Source organism: Furipterus horrens, unplaced genomic scaffold, assembly GCF_987537825.1.
Source record: "Furipterus horrens unplaced genomic scaffold, mFurHor1.1.pri manual_scaffold_3, whole genome shotgun sequence".
Lineage (NCBI taxonomy): Eukaryota > Metazoa > Chordata > Mammalia > Chiroptera > Furipteridae > Furipterus > Furipterus horrens.
Genome location: NW_028327173.1, coordinates 76,518,957 through 76,535,911, shown reverse-complemented (window position 1 = coordinate 76,535,911; position 16,955 = coordinate 76,518,957). Strand labels below are relative to the sequence as shown.

At 37.9% G+C, this 16,955-nt stretch overlaps 1 protein-coding gene across 4 annotated transcripts in view; it reads left to right on the top strand.

Annotated features, from left to right (window-relative positions):
• CDKAL1 (CDKAL1 threonylcarbamoyladenosine tRNA methylthiotransferase) overlaps positions 1-16,955 on the top strand; it is a 638,543-nt gene that overhangs the window by 149,862 nt on the left and 471,726 nt on the right. The window lies entirely within an intron of this gene.

Here is a 16,955-nt window from a genome sequence, read left to right as displayed (position 1 = left end):
TTATTTTATTTTTTTAGATTTTATTTACTTTTAGAGAGAAGGGAATGGCGGGAGAAAAAGAGGGAAACATCAATGTGCGAGAGATATATGGATTGGCTGCCTCTCGCATGCCCCCAACTTGAGACCTGGCCTGAAACCCAGGCATGTGCCCTGACCAGGTATTGAACCACTGACCTTCCTGTTGACAGGCTGGCGCTCAATCCACTGAGCCACACTGGCCAGGGCTGGTGTTTCATGTTTTTTATATTGTAGAACTAAATCCATGAGGAAGATATTTATTTACTTGCAATATAAGCTTTAAGGACAGGCATTTGGCTTTGTTTGCAGCCATGTCTCCAGAGCCTGGAAGTGTACTGGATGCCTCATAACTTTTTTCAAAACGAGTAGAAATGTTTTAGCTTCTTGATAGTTTACAAAATCGTATTATTTAGGGAGAATCTTGGAGTTCCTTTGCTCTATAGAAACCCCCCTAACCTTGGCTGGTAATTGAACCATTTAATGGAAGAGAAAGTACTTGAGTATTTCTTCTTAATAATACTTGAGGTTTATAGTTCTTTCCTTTCCCTGTGTTTTTTGTTCCTTAGACTTGATTACACTACTTTATCAGTGAACATTCTTTTTGCTGCAAATAATAGAAATCTCAACTGAAACTCACTTAGACAGTAAGGAAGTGGATTATTCTCACAAGTCCAGAAAGATTTCAGAGTAGGTTGATTGAACTCAGTCTTGTCTGTCATAAGAGACTCAGGTTTGTTTATTCTTTTCCTCTCCCTTTTGCTTTCTTGGCTTCATCTTTAAAGCTGGTTCTTTTCTGTGGTGATGAGGACAGGAACAACAGTTGAGACCATATTTTCCTTGCTTATATATACAGTGAGAAAGAAACTACCTTTTCTTTCTTTTAAGACCCAAGCAAGAATTTCTTCATGTTTCATTGGTCCAAATTGCCTCTTTCCTGAATATTGGCAAAGGAGATGGAATTACAGCAATTGGTTTGAACTGATCATCTCAAGTGAAATAGATGTTGAAATCAAGTACAACACTTACTAAAATTCCATATGAATTAACCTTTACAAGTAAATTTCTGAAGACTGTTGATTTCCTGAACTTTAGGTTAAGACTTCCTAGAATAATTAGGTTCATAACCAAGAGGATGCTGGATGAACCTCAGCATTTTCATGATAATTGCTTCATTAGGAAAATCACAACATTTAAATTAAGTGGCAGTTTTTGTTTTGTCTAAGTTCTTAATAAATATGGCATTGTTTTTATAAAGTAGAATGTAGATATGTAAAAATCAGAACTATGACTCCCCCACGAGTGTGTTAGAACTGATAACAATTGGTATATTTAAATTATTTAAATAAAATGAAATCTGTTAACTGGAAAAATAGAAAAGATAACTAGGACATAGTGAAGCTTATTTGAAAAATAAAAAGTCAATATATAAGGCAATGTGCATCCGTCACCTTAACTTACTAAAAGGTTTTTGACTTACTTGAATATACAGTAATGGATTATTTTTGTTTGGCCAAGAATTCTCAGCCATTGTTTGGTAAGCAGCCTGCACGCATTATGATGTTGTGGAAAAAGCAATGAACTAGGGATTGGAATTCAAATTTCTGGTTCTGGCCCTAACTAACTGTATGATTTCTAACAAAATACTGTATTCAACCTCTATGAGCCCTCACTCCTTAATCTGTAAAAGAGTTCCGCCGCCTGTGCCCTGCGTGGGTCCACTGGCCCGAGCTACATAGCTGTCTGCAAATGGCTGCTCCTAGCACTGGGCTTGGAGGTGCCCTGGAGCAACCGAGGTGCAAACCGAGGCTGGCCGCTGCTAGTGCTGGGCCTGGGACCACTTAGCAAGAGGTATGGGCCATGTGGAGGCCAGATGCTGCTTGACTGAGAGACTTAAGAAAAGTCCGAAGCATGAAGCGAGAGAGGTCATTTATATGGAAAAACCACTGGAAATGGCTTGAGTGGGCCTGCGTGATGGGTAGAGCAGGACCTCGGGGAGTCACCAGGGTGGTGTGAACAGTGTGAATCAGGCTGATGGAGACTCAGGTATGGCACCTGCCTCCTGGCTCTGTGAGGGTGAGGGGGTGTCAAGAAGAGAACAGTGGCCTCTGCCAACACTTTTGTCTGGCAGAAAGGGTCCCCGTTCCCCCTTCACCCTGATACCAGACAATTTCGTTTCTCTCCATTTGTCCCTGGTGCCTTTCAAGCTGCTGCCCCAGTGCTGGAGCTCAGACAGGGTGAGTCTGAGTAAGTCTGTCTTAAGGCTCTTTAAGAGGAACTGCCTGGGATTCCAGAAGCTTCCATCTCACTCAGCCACAATCCCTTCTGGTGTTTATGGCCAGAAGTTATAGGGACTTCTCTTCCTGCCTCTGGAACCCTGGGCAGGGACCCCTTATTCCTTTAAAGGGGACCTCTGCAGCTGAAATATCCTTCCTGGTTTTTATCTGCCACACGTGGTGTGGGAACAGCCCTTTCTGTGTCTCTGCCCCTCCACCTGTCTTAATATGGTTTCTTCTCTAAATCCTTAGTTGTAGAATTTCATTCAGTTAGATTTCAGGTGATTCTGAATGAGGATTGTTCCCTAGTTTAGTTGTAATTTTGATGTGGTTGTGGGTGGATTTGAGTATCACATTTACCTACCTGTTTATTTTTGAGTTTTGATTGAATTAATTGATTAATCGAGAAGGAAATTAAGTCTAACAAGTGTTTTATTCTTCTAATGATGAGGAAATGAAGTTCCGTTTTCTGTTCTACTGGTATTTTTACATGTTTTTCTTCTCTTTAAATGATACTAGTATCTTAAATTTTTCAAAAATGATGCTACTTTTTTGTTTTGTGGGAAAGGGAAGGGGGTTTATTTAAAAGTTTTACAGATTCAGATAATGGCGGGTTTCTACCTTTGTGTCCCACTCCCTTTAAAACACCTCAAAACACTTAGTACTCCCTCCCCCTGCCAAACCAGGCCAGTTTCAGAATACACCGGTCAGAGGTACCATCTTTCAGAAAAGCAGAAGTCCATGGCTCAGTATTCCTGGTCACAGTTCAGAATTTTGGGCATCTCTCGCTATCCGTGCTTGGATAGGCAGGTCCGGCAGTTCCAGCCTTCTCACCCGTGCCACTGTGTTCCTCAGGCACGTTTCCCAGTGCGTCTCCTCTTTCTTACTCCAGACCTCCTAGCTGACTCCAGTCTACACTCTTTCAGACCGTGTGGCTTCTCTTTCTGATGCTACTTCTTAAGAAGAGACATGAAGTGAATCATTTTTGGCTCCTAGCCTTACTCTCCACAGATAGACATTGTATTAGGAGGAGTTCGATACTCTTTTTTGTTTTTTTTTTCTTTTCTTTTTTCCCTTGTTACTGGGTATATAATGCCCAGTTATAGTCATGAAGAAAGTTTGCAAGGCTAACAGCAGATTTTTCAGGTAAAGAAAAAGGGTATGGTAAATAGTTTTAGAACTAAAGACTTGGCAATCTGAGGATTCATACAGTGTACAATGATAATTCTTATATGATAGGTGCATATAAGAAATTAAAGTTACCTATGTAGTTTGCTTTGTGTATAATGCTAATGTGAGAAATATACTTTCCTGTCTTCTATACTAGCAGGCTATTTAAAAATGTATCTGTGATTCTAATTTTGATCATCTTTGGAATTTTAATAAGTTACCCTCTCTCTTCTTAAAAAAAAACCCATAAATGTAAGGAAAATGACTTGTAGGATATTCTTTAAGCATTTAAAATACATTCTTATTTTTCATAGCCAGTATTTCCTGACCTTTTCCCCCTCTCTAGGTTGCATGTGTTGCTTTTGTAATAAAGAGTAGCATTAAAAGAAACTCCATATTGAAAAATTGGAGATGTTAAGGATTTTTACCATTTTGATGTGAGTTTATTTTATTATTTGTGATATGGATTTTTTTACTATTCCATTCGTAATTTTCATTTTTTTAGCTTACATGAGAAGAGGAATGAGAAAGTGGAAGAAGACTAATGTGTAAATCATATGATAGTACACTTAGAATTTTAGTCATTTGTCTAATATGATTTCGCATCTTGCAGTAAGGTAGGCACTGTTCTGGCTATGTGGATAATATGTTGATTAAGAGAGTTTCTTAGCCTTGCAGAGGGAAGGAGGAAGTAAATAAAAGTTTAAAAATGAAATACTGTATTTCAGGATTTTTGAGTTTATTTTGCTTTTTTATTATTGACATTATTACAGGTGTTCCTCATTTTTACCCCCTTTGCTCCTCTCTACTCATCCCCTGCCAACCCCCGGTCCCCGCGCCAACCTTTACCACATTGTTGTCTTATGTCATGGGCTACACATATATGCATATATGTTCTTTCTCTAATCCCTTCCTGTTCCCACACCCAGCTCCCCTCTGTGGTCTGTCAGTCAGTTCCATGTATTCATGCTTCTGGTTTTGTTTTGTTTGTCAGTTTACTTTGTTCATTAGATTCCACACATGAATGAGATCACATGATATTTGTCTTTCTCTGCCTGGCTTATTTCACTGAGCATAATAGTCTCCAAGTCCATCCATGCTGTCGCAAAGGTAAGAGTTCCTTCTTTTCATCGTGTAAATGTACCACAGTATTTTTATCCACGCATCTACTGATGGGCACTTGGTCTGTTTCCCGATCTTGGCTATTGTCAGTAACACTGCTATGAATGTAGAGGTTCATATATTCTTTTTGATTAATGTTTTGGGATTCTTAGGATATATTCCCAGAAGTGGCATCACTGGGTCAAACAGCTTTTCCATTTTTAGTTTTTTGAGAAAACTCCATACTTATTTCCACAGTGGCTGCACCAATCTGCATTCCTACCAGCAGTACGTGAAGGTTCCCCTTTCTCCACATCTTCAGCAGCACTTGTTTGTTGATTTATTGACTAGATGGTAAGAAAATAAGGCAGGCATATGATAATAGGGAGAGTGGAGTGAAAGGAGGCCTATTTCATAGAGTGTGGTCAGGGAAAGTCTTTTGAAGAAAGTGGCATTTGTGCCAATGCAGAGCTTTGTGAAGAGCTGGCAGATGAGCTTTTAAAATTATCATGCTAGTGGACAGAAGTACAAACAAGGATTTATATTGTGTTTGAAGGTAGAGCCAGTCTCCTTTGTTTTGGTAGATAGACATGGAGTATGATTTTAAAAAGTGTGATAAGGATACTCCTCCGTGTTGTGTGTATGTGTGGGGTAGTGGTTAGAAGATGGTTGTTAGTTGGATATACTTGTGTGCTGGTACCGTTTATCTGAGATGAGAAAGAATAGAGGAGTTTTCCGTTTGTTTTATGTGGGATAGGTATGGGAATAGAACACCAGCACTTCCATTTGGATCATGCTTAATTTGAGTTGCTTGCTGGATACCTGACTTGATATGTTGTATAATGTGAGGTTAGGGCTTCAGATATGAACCCTGGTATGTAAAGCCAAGAGACTGGTTAAGATCACCTACAGAATTCGGGTGTACAGAGAGAAGTAGATTAGGAGCCAGCAGAGGAGGTTCAAGTCAAGGCTGAAGCAACCAGGAGTGTTTTGTCCCCGAAGCCAAGGGAAGGATGTGTTTTAAGAAGAGGGAGTGATCAGCTGTTTAAGTGCTGCTGAGAGATTGAGTCAGATGAAGACTGAGAATTGATCCATTGGATTTGTCAAGGGAGCTTGTGGTTTTTCTTGATGAGCAGTTTCAGTGGAGACGTGGGGATAAAAGAATGCTTTGAGTGCATTTAAAACAGAATGGGAGGCAAGGAAGTGAGACAGTACAGATTGCATTTTATAGGAGGTTTGTTATAAAGGGAAGCAAATATGAAGCTAGAGCAGAGTAGGGAAAGGCGTAGAATCAAAGGAGAGTTTTCATTTTGTATTTTTAAGATGGGATGTCACATGAATATTTGTAAGCTATTGGTATGATCAATTATAGAGGGAAAATTGCTTAGTAGAAGGAAAGGGTAATTACAGGAGCAGAGTATGCAAGAGGGGCTGGAATGCTAGCACACAAGTGAAAACGTTGGATTTACACGAGAGTAAGGACAGCTGATGTATTTTAACAGGCGGGAAGACAAGCACAGTCATAAGCAGCTTAACAATGGGGATGCATTCTAAGAAATGCGTCTTTAGTCAATTTTGTCATTGTGTGAACATCACTGAGTGCAATTACACAAACCTGGATGGCATAGCCTACTACACACTCAGGCCTATGTTCCTTGGCCATAGGCCTATACAACATGTCACTGTACACAACAACACAAGATTAAATCAAGCAAAGAGAAAATGATGCAGTCAAGAGGATGCAGTAAACAAGAGAGGTGAAAGGCTGCTGCCGGGGTAACATGGCATACAGTTTTACAGCAAACTTTTTTTTTTTAATAAGTAGAAAGTGCACTCTAAAATAATAACAGAAGTATAGGATAAGATGAGGAATGGAATAGGGTAAATGATACCACAGAGAAGTAATCTTCAGACTGCAGACTCAGGGAAACTTTATAGAACAATCAACCAGTTTTTTTCTTTTAAGTAAAAATTTAAAAAAGTTACAGTGGTATTCTAGTGATTAAAAAGAGGGACTTAAGATTGTATCAACCGATGGCAATTTATGAACCTATTTGTATTCTGATTTGAATAAGTGAACTAAAAAAGTTTACGAGACAATAGGAAAAATTTTAAAAATACAGTAAATATGTCAGCCAGTAAGTCATTTATTATCATCATCAAGTAGTATGTATTGTATAGTAGTATTGTGTGTACTATACCTTTATACAACTGGCAGCTGTAGGTTTGTTTACACCAGCATCACCACAGAAACGTGAGTAATGCTTTGAGCTATGACGTTACTACGTGGTGAAATTTTTTGGCTGCATTATAATCTTACAAAACTGTCCTGGCTGGGTGGCTCACTTGGTTGGAGCATTGTCCCATACACCAAAGGTTGTGGGTTGGATTTCCGGTCAGGGCTTGTATGGGAGGCAACTGATCAATATTTCTCTTTCATTCTCTCTCTCTCTCTCTCTCTTCCCTCCTCCCCCCTTTCTAAAATCAATAAACATATCCTTGGGTGAGGATTAAAAAAAGTAATATTACAGGATCACCATTGTGTAGGCAGTTCATTGTTATGCAGCGCATGACTGTATGTTGATACAGAGCAGGTTGATAGATGTGGTGGTAGAAAGAAACAGCAGCTTTGTTCTGACTTCTATTTCAGTGGAATAAGAAGCAAGATCATCTGCTGAGAATCTTAATGGAGAGAGGCCATGTTAGAGCAATATAAAATGTTTGTTTTATTTTCTAAATAATACTTAAGAAATATATTCCTCCCCTAGCTATTGTTTGTTGTTGTTATGGTGGTTAGCAATCCATGCCCAAATATATTTTCTGTAAACAGGGAGAGTTGATTCTCACTGAGCCTTGTATGGTATAAAGCAGAATACCCTGCCCCCGCCCCTCCCCACCCCTCCCCTCCTTCCTTTGAGTAAAAGGATTTGAAATTTAGAAACCTTATGTTTTGGACTTCTCATTCTAGTTCTCTGATTTTTTAGCTGACATAGTAGAGAGAGAGGGGATGGTTTCACTTAGTTCAGTGTCCTCATCACCTGTTTTTCAGCATTTGGTTGCTTCCAGTACTGGAGAGTAGCTGAACGTTATAGCATGAGGTATTTCTGCTTGTGTGACTGTAGTGGTCTGCCACTCTCAGGAGGATGACTTGAGTTGAGCCTTTTTTTGTTGTTCAGTTTTTAGAGTGAGGTCTCATCCTTCTTCAGCAGGTACAGATCTCCTACATATATACTGTTTTTTAGGGGTACTCCAGGTACCCCTTTTTTGCTTTAAGTAGTAGAGACTAGTCTCATTCTTGTATTTCATTTTCCAGCTTGCCCTCTAACCTCATTTTCTTCATTTGTAAAGTAAGAATTTCACCTTTAATTCACAGGTTCCTTCTGAGAATCGCAGAGGCAGGATATGATACATGTGAAAATTGCTCTGGAAAAGCCTACGTAGTATAAAAAACAAAATCTTATTGTCATGATCATAATTTTTGTTATTCTTTAAAAGACATGGATGGTTACATAGGACCATCCCTTAGACTCCTAACTTTCATCTTACAGAGATTTTCATTTCTTGATTTATTTTATTTTTCTCTGTTAGAGGCTTAAAGTAGTGACTTGGGTATTTTTGAGGACATCGATGTGTATCGTTGAAATTTTGAACATGGAAAACTGGAGGTGAAAGGAAGGAAGCTGAATTTATTGCCTATTTTCTATTAACATATTATTCTAACTTTTTAAAACCACAAGCTTTCTCTCTTATCACAGTTTTACAAATGGATATATAAGAAGAAGGAACTGGAATTTAAAATATTAAAAATGAATTTATTTCCATTTGCTGATTTTGAAATCTACTAAAGATTGCTTCTTTTTGTATCACCTGACTGTAAAACATTAAACATAGATTGCAGCTTTTAGGGGGAGTTTTCAAAGATGTTTTACTTTTTCAAATGAAAAAATGTTACTCTTTGGAAAAGAAAATAATTTCTAATGATATCATTTGCTACTGGGGATTTCTTATTAACCTTGTTGGATTTTGGTGGCAAGTGCTGCTTTTAGGGGCAAATATTTCCTATCACAATCACAGGTTTTTTTGTGTTAGAATAAGCTGCAGAATTCATCTTGTTTAACCATTTTCATGAATTGTATATGTGAAAAAATTAAGGCTCAGGGAGGAAGGATTGCCTAACTGTCAATTCATGGCACAGCCAGGGCCTGACATTAGGTCCCTGGACAGGTAGTGTAGGGTTTTCCTTCTTGAACCAGCCTGCCTTTTTAATACAATTGTGTTCTCAGAAAGAACTAGGGAAGTTGCCCATATGTAGTACAGAAGGAGAGCACTCTTCATACTTTTAATTTTCCATTCAGTCGTTTCAATGGTATAGGTGTTAATTTTAATTAATTACCATAAAATATAGAAAACGAATGAGCTCTTTTCGATTCTGTGTTTGAAATCTCTTCAGCAATAATTCTGAATTATTCTTTTTAGTGTCATTCTAGTTAATTCTGACAAGGATGGTCAGAGGACAGGATACAGTTGTGTTTCTACAAGCATACACCAGGGTTCTTCCAGCTAACTGTGACATCCTGTTTGTGTACCATGGGTTAAAGCCACTGTCATGTGGGTTCTGAGATATATAGGGAGGTTTCAAAAGACTTTAGAGATGGCTACCACAGTTTTACTTCTCTTCCCCTTTTTGCTTACTTGGAAATCTCTGGTTATTTAGTTGTAGAGTATTTTTTATCAAGATATTTACTTTTAACTCCAAGTTTGTCGATGAGGTTTATAGACCTCACGATCAGATGCTACCTGCCTGAACGTTGACAAGCCAGTGGAAGTGAATCTTTCCTCGTTTTTCCTTTTCCTTTACCTTTGGACAGTGTTATGGTGAATATTTAGCATTTTTGGTTGATAGTTAAGCATACTGACATTACAGAAAGTGCCTTTAGACAGTACAATATTAAGACAATGTTAAATATATTATTTGCCTCTGTAACAATTTAATGTATTAAGTTTTGACTGTGCTTCATATCATGTACCTCTCTAGTCAAAGTGGTATTATAAACATTTGGTGGCGATGAATCTATTAAATATAAATCCCTGATCCTCTGCAATGTGCTTGAAAACATAAACCTTTTAGGTTAAAAGCTTCAACATCTGTTAGGAAGAATTTATCATGTGAGTTTGGAATATTTGATTTTGCCCCTTTATGAATTGTACTGACTGTTGACCACCAGACACCTGACTACTGCAAATATCTTTTCTTGTGTTCCTATTTTTCTAGACAATGATTTTTGTAAGACAATAAATTTATTCAATTATAAAAAAATTAAAAATTGCAAAAAGTGTATGTTAGTGAATTATTTTAAGTCAAACACCCTTGTAATTGCCACTCAGTTCAAGAAATAAAACTCTGCTTAGCCACTTTGGAAACCCCTTCATGGTCCCCGTCACAATTGCAGCTCCCTCCTCACCTCCACAGGTGACCACTGTCTTGATTTATGTTCCCTTAGGGCTTTATCACCTTAGTTTTGTTCTTAGACATGAAAAAAAAAAAACAAAAACTTCATGTGTATTTTAAAACTCTCTTAATCTATATCTTTTTCCCTTCCATCTCTTTCTATTCCTTATAACTTAATGTTGAGGGCTTCCTAAAGTCTAGATTTTGCTGCGGTTCAACATGTTCCTCAGTCCTCTGTTTTCTCTGCACATTGATGACTGGCTACAGAGCCTTGGCAGAACATTGTTATTGTATTGTATTGTATTGTTTGTATTCTTTTGTCAGAAGGCTCATAATGAGTGGTTGTTTCTTGTTTCGTGATAACCAGCCATTGATGCTTAATGCCCAGATTCATTATTTCTGTGGAGTTTGGAAAATGGTGATATTCTATTTTGTCATCTTGTCATAAATAAACTGTAATAATTTTATAAGGAGATATTTCCCTTCATCTGCTATTTACTCATGGTAGAGTTCATAGAGAAAGACAAAATAAAATTTAAATTCTTTTAATTTTACCCGTTCCTAAAATAATGAATTATTTTCCTGTCATTCTCAGAATATCACCCAAAACCTCTTTAAAAAATATATGATTAGAAACTTAGAAACTTAGGAACTTAAACATGCTTGGACGTCAGTCAGTTGCAAATTCTTATCCAAGTTTCAATTGCCCCGTGTCTCGCTATTGTGAACCCCTTCAGGTTGACTTCAAGTTTTTTTTTTGACATGACTGGTAGTCTATGATAGCTTTGTTACTCTGAGGTGGTATGATAAGATGTTCCAAGTTCATCTACATTTCCTGTCCCAGACTTGGAATCAGCCATTGCCTAAGAAGTTTTGCCTTTTTTAAAAACTGGAAATGGGATTTCACGCTCACATCTCGGTGCTTTGCTTCTGTGTGAGTTATTGACTCTAGGCCCTTTTCAGTGGAAACACACACATTCTCACACACAAAATTTAAAATCAAATACCTCATGAATTCATATTGATATTTCTAATTTACATTTGGGACAACAGGGTTTTTTGTTTTTAAGATTTAATTTTTAGAGAGAGGAGAAGGGAGGGAGAAAGGGAGAGAAACATTAGTGTGTGGTTGTCTCTTGCATGCCCCTGACCTGGCCCACAACCCAGGCGTGTGCCCTGACTGGGAATCTAACTGGCGACCCCTTGGTTCATAGGCTGGTGCTCAATCCACTGAGCCACACAAGACAGGGCTAGGACCGCAGGGTTTTTAACTTGATCTCTTATATATTACACGTGTATATCATTCCTTCTTCACCAAGAATTGTAGTTCTCAAGAACATATGGGAAGATAGATTAGAATTATCCCATAGTATTAATTAGCTTTATGCCACTTTGCATGTACAGTAGTTTCAGAATAATAATACATGTGTATACACCACCAATCATGATTGCTGATAAAATAAACTTCTTTTTTTGCTAATGCTATCCTCATTCTCCTCTCAAATATTTTTAATGGGAATTCTATATTTACACTGTCAAATCATAGAGCCATTACATATTCAGTCTTTCCTTTTTAACCTTTATTTGATATTCATCCCATAAATAACTATATATTTACTGCTTGACACCAAACCTTACATAAATATCCTAGTTGTTTGGTGTTTGAAGGTATTCTTACTAGGTTTCTTAGGAGGGGCTCTTGAGAACAACAGCCCCTTAGTTGTGACTTGTTAACAGTGCCCTTTATACTTGAAAGTCAGGGGTTTTTTGGCTATAAAATCCTTCGGTCACATCTTAATTTTGGTGACACATTATTTTTTCTCCCTTATAAGCCATGTGTTTATTTTTTCAAGATGACGAAAGGAATTTTTTCTTTTTTTTTAGTATTCAGTTTTATTAGAATGTGTATTTGGTGTTAGTTGCTCTGGGACAATAATCATGCATAGTATGATCTTTTAAAGAATAGTCATATATTTAAAATTTTTTTATGACAGTTTTCTTGAATTACAATTTTTAGTGTGTTTTTTCTGTTCCATTGCTGTAGGGCAGTGATTTTCAACTGAGGTGCCACAAGAATTTTCAAAATATGCAACATCTGACTATTTAGTCAGGGCCACTGACCGCTTTTCCCTTAGACTGTCAAATAAAAAAATGACAACAGCCAACACAACAATAGCCATTTGGTGTGAATGAATCAAAATTATACCTATTTTCTTGGTCAGATCAGCAAAATATATATATTTTTGGTGTACCACAGAATTTTAGTGATTAGTTTTTGTGGGCCATTGGATGAAAAAGTTTGAAAATCACTGCTTTAGGGTTTTTTTTCTTCTTTAGGAACTCCTCTTATTCATATGAAGTCTTTACCAGTCTTCAATATTTGTCACTTTCTCTTGCATTCTGTTGTCTTGCTAAACTAACTCACTAGTGCTAGTAGCTTTTTATTAAATTCCTTTAGGATTTTATAAATGTTCAATCATTTTACTCATGAAGAAACCCTTTTAACTTGTTTTCCTGTCAGTTGTATGCTTTTTTTTTTTTTTTCCTTGTTACATTAGCTAGGGCCTCTAGTACAATATTGAATAGAATTGATGAGAGTGGATATGCTTTCCTTGTTTCTCATCTTAGGGAGAAAACATTTTGATAGCTCTAGGTTTATTATACACCTTAATTGGTTTAAGGAAGTTCTCTAATTTTAGTTTGCTGAGGGTTTTTTTTTCCTGAATGGATATTGAATTTTGTCAAATGCTTTTTCTGCTTCTCTAGTGGTGATCATTTGGTTTTTCTTTTTCAGTACTTTATGTGTAAATGTGGTTCTCTTTTAGGAACTTTGCCTAGTTGTTTGCTTAGGGAGTGATTAAAAAGGACCGCAAGATCACAGTTGACTGAGAAATGGATTCCTTTTGGGAATATGGGATTTGCTGGTCTTTTAAGTGTGGTGATTTTGGGACCTTGTGATGGCTTTAAGTCATTTGGTGGCACTGTTTTGCTTGCTAGTTTCCAATACTTACAGGCGTATTAATAGGACCTTCTCCTTTTGTATTGAGAGCTGTACTTGTGGCCTTAACTTGTAGGTAACTTGGAAAGCCAACTGTTCTGAGGGCCAGGAGTCGCAAATCAGTGTTCGTCCATCTTTGATTATATAAGTCAGCTTTCCTCAGCCCCTTTCATCTCGGATTGATTGGGTTTTCTATGGAAGAGTCACTTTTTATCTTTATACACAAATTGCTTCATTATTTGTGTTGCTAATAGTCCCTTTCCCAGTTTTCCATCAATGCTATGGATGTGCTCTCACTTACATGTATATTTGTGTTCTCTGTGGCATTTTGGAAGAAACAGAAATGTCTTTGTTCACTTGGTGTTCTCAACCTTCTGCTGGTAATAAACTACATGACTTGGCTTTACCTTTTAGAAGTACTGAGAGGATAGTAAATTCACACATCTTATTTTTATTTTCAAAATACTTCATTATTTTTAGAGAGAGGGGAAGGGAGGGAGAGAGGTAGAGAAACATCGATGTGAGAAAGGAACATTGATTCGCTGCTTCTCCCATGCATCGACTGGGGACAGCCCGCAGCTGAGGCATGTGCTCCGACCAAGAGACTAACCTCCTTTTGTAGAGCAATGCCCAACCAACTGAGCCACTCCAGTCAGGGACACATCATATTTTTAAATTTTAAATAAGACACTGGTAACAGCAGCTCTTGTGGCTCCATTTGTAACTTGGTCCTCCACAGCAACTTTTCCGTGTTAATTCTGAATTTAATTCTCTTATTTCTTACACATCCTATTTGTTTGTAGCTTCAAATTAAGAATTTTTATACTATTTATGTGACCATAACAGTCTAATTGTTAATATGTAAAATATAGATATGTAGTACTTTGTTTAATAGTTCTGAGATTAAAATTATAACATCAATCCAGTAGAGTCGGTTTTCTCTCACTTGTGTATGTGTTTGTTCATGTCTATGCATTAGTAAAATACACAGTTACTTGAAGGACCAATTAATAGATTAATTTTAGTAGAATGCAGACAAAAATCTTTAGAAGGAAATGGAGCTTTTAAATTAACCACAGATATCAGCTCTCCTTAATCATTACAAAAGCATCCCAAGAATAGCGTAATTTGTATAGATGAAGTGAAATGGATATTAATGGGATTATGTAGTTAAAGCCAACCAACTGTTTTCTTTGAAGTCTTGGCATATGTAATTTTTGACCCCAGGTGTTTCATACTTACTATATAGTGTCTATTCAGTAAATATTAGTTAATTATATAAACCTTTCTTAATCGCTGCAGTCCTATGTATTGTTTTTCATTTATAGCTACAACCTTTTAATTGCTTTTTTTAAGTATATTTTATTGATTATGTTGTTACAGTAATTGCAGTTTTTTTCTCCCTTTGCTTCCCTCTGCCCCGTAACCCCCTTCCCTCCAGAAATCCCACCCCTCTTAGTTCATGTCTATGTGTTGTGCATATAAGTTCTTTGGCTTCGCCCTTTCCTATATTATTCTTAACTTTCTCCTATTTTGTACCAACCGATTATGCTTCCTAATCCCTGCACCATTTCCCCATTTCTTTCCCTTCCCCTCCCAGCTGATAACCCTCTAAATGATCCCCATACCTATGATTCTGTTCCTATTCTGGTTTGCTTAGTTGGATTTTGTTTTTATTTTTTAGATTCAGTTGTTGATAGTTGTGAGTTTGTTGTCATTTTAGTGTTCATAGTTTTTATCTTTTTTCTTTTTTTCTCAGTTATTTTTTAAAAATATGCTTTATTGATTATGCTGTTACAGTTGTTTCAATTTCTTTTCCCTTTGTTCTCCTCCACCCAGTGACCCTCCTGCCTCCTGTTGTCCCCCCGCTTAGTCCATGTCCATTGGTTGTGCATATAGTTCTTCTTAACACCTTCCTGTCTACTCCACTCCCTCCGACTATGCTTCTTAATTCCTGTACCATCTCCCTTCATTACCCCTCCCCCTCCCCACTGACCTCCCCCCAAAATGTTCCCCATACCTATTATTCTTTTCCTACTCTCCTTGCCTACTTAGTTTGCCTTTGTTTCAGTTCCCTACCTTCTGCTGTTGGTTGTTATACAGTTTTCATTTTAATGTTCATAGTTTTGACTTTCTTCCTTCTAAATAAGTCCCTTTAACATTTTATATAGCAATGGTTTGGATCTGATGAACTCCTTCAGTTTTACTTTGCCCTGAAAGTACTTTTTCTGCTCTTCTATTCTGAATGACAGCTTCGCTGGATAGAGTAATTGTGGTTGTATGTTTTTGCTTTTTATTACTCTGAATATTTCTTGCTAGTCCCTTCTTGCCTGCAGAGTTTCTTTTGAGAAATCAGCTGAAAGTCTCATTGGGACCCCTTTGTACATAGTTCTCTTCTTCTGTCTTGCTGCTTTTAAGATCCTCTCTTTATCCTTAATTTTTGACATTTTGATTATAATGTGTCTTGGTGTGGTTCTCCCTGGGCCCAGTTTTTTTGGAACTCTCTGTGCTTCCCAAGTTAGGGAAGTTCTGCTTCATTATTTTTTCACATAATTTTTCAATGTCTAGTTCTTCTTCTTCACCTTCTGGCAACCCTATGATTCGAATGTTGGCTTCCTTATAGCTGTCCTATAGGTTTCTGAGCCTCTCCTCATTTTTCTCACTTCTTGTTTCCTCTTTCTGCACTGGTTGACTGTTTGTTCCTTCCTAATGTTCTGATTCGTTGATTTAATCCCTGGTTTTCTTTCCCTCACCACTAGTTTAGTATGTGATTTTGCTCATTTCAGCAGGACTAGCTTTCATTCCTTCCCTGTCTTGTTTAAGATCTGCTGTTAGGTCTGTAAGCATTCGTATAAACAAAGCTCTGAACTGTGCCTCAGAAAGATTTCTTATTTGCTGCTTTGTTAGATTAGATATGTGCTGTCTGGTCAGCTGCCTCACAGGGATCTCTATCATGATCTGTGCCATCTTGACAGTTTTGTGTTTACCTTTGCTTCCTGTGCGGGGTTGTCATACCTCCTACACTAAAGGGGGTGAAGCCCCGTGCACTCGTCACTACCGGGTGACCCTTCTCACCACCCTGTGGCGTTTTGTGTGGGGGCGGGGGTCCAAGATGGATTCCTGTCGTTCACTGTCTGCTGAGAGACCGGGAGCCTCCTCCTCCGTTCCCACCCCCTGCAGCCTTCACAGTCTGAGGCGATGGGAGTCTGCCTTCCCCGGCGTTGCAATCGTGAGTTGACGGGTTTGGTCTGCAGCCGGGGGTGCTCCTCAGGCGCTTCTCGCCTCCCCTAAATACGGGTTTCTGTGCATACTGCTGTCCTGCCACCATTGCCACAGGTGTCCCCGCCAGCACTGCTTGACCTCTCTGCCCCGGCTTCACCCGTCCTACCTGTCTGAATGAGCACCACTTCTTTATAACTTCATACGTTGGACTTCCATTTATTTTCTGGAACTTCTGGTTATTTCTGGTTTTGTGGTAGTTGTATTCTTTCTTAGTTGTGGAGGGAGACGGAGCATGTCAGTCTACGCCTCCATCTTCTCCAGAAGTCTCCTAGCCTGAACTCTTTAAGCTGGTTGAGTCAACTGTTATAAGGGAGTTCCTGGTTTTGTCTTTTAACCAATGGAATAAGACCTGCTTCATCCAATCAGAACTGCTCCATAATTACCAATTAGACCCATAATACTGACCAGTCAGGACTGTGTGATTAGGATCAATCGTAAGTGATGATTTGGGATACCGCATTTATATATTGGGTTGACCAAAAAGTCTGTTATATTTTTTCTGTGTGCTGGCTCTAGTAGTGCTTAGTTTGTCTTTAAGTTCATTCAAAACAATTTTGTTAAGAGTGTATTGTGACAGCTGTGATAACAGCGTGCATTAAAAAAAAACTTACCAAATTGGTGAATTTTTGTACCGCCATTTTAATATGCTTTATTACTTTAAGAA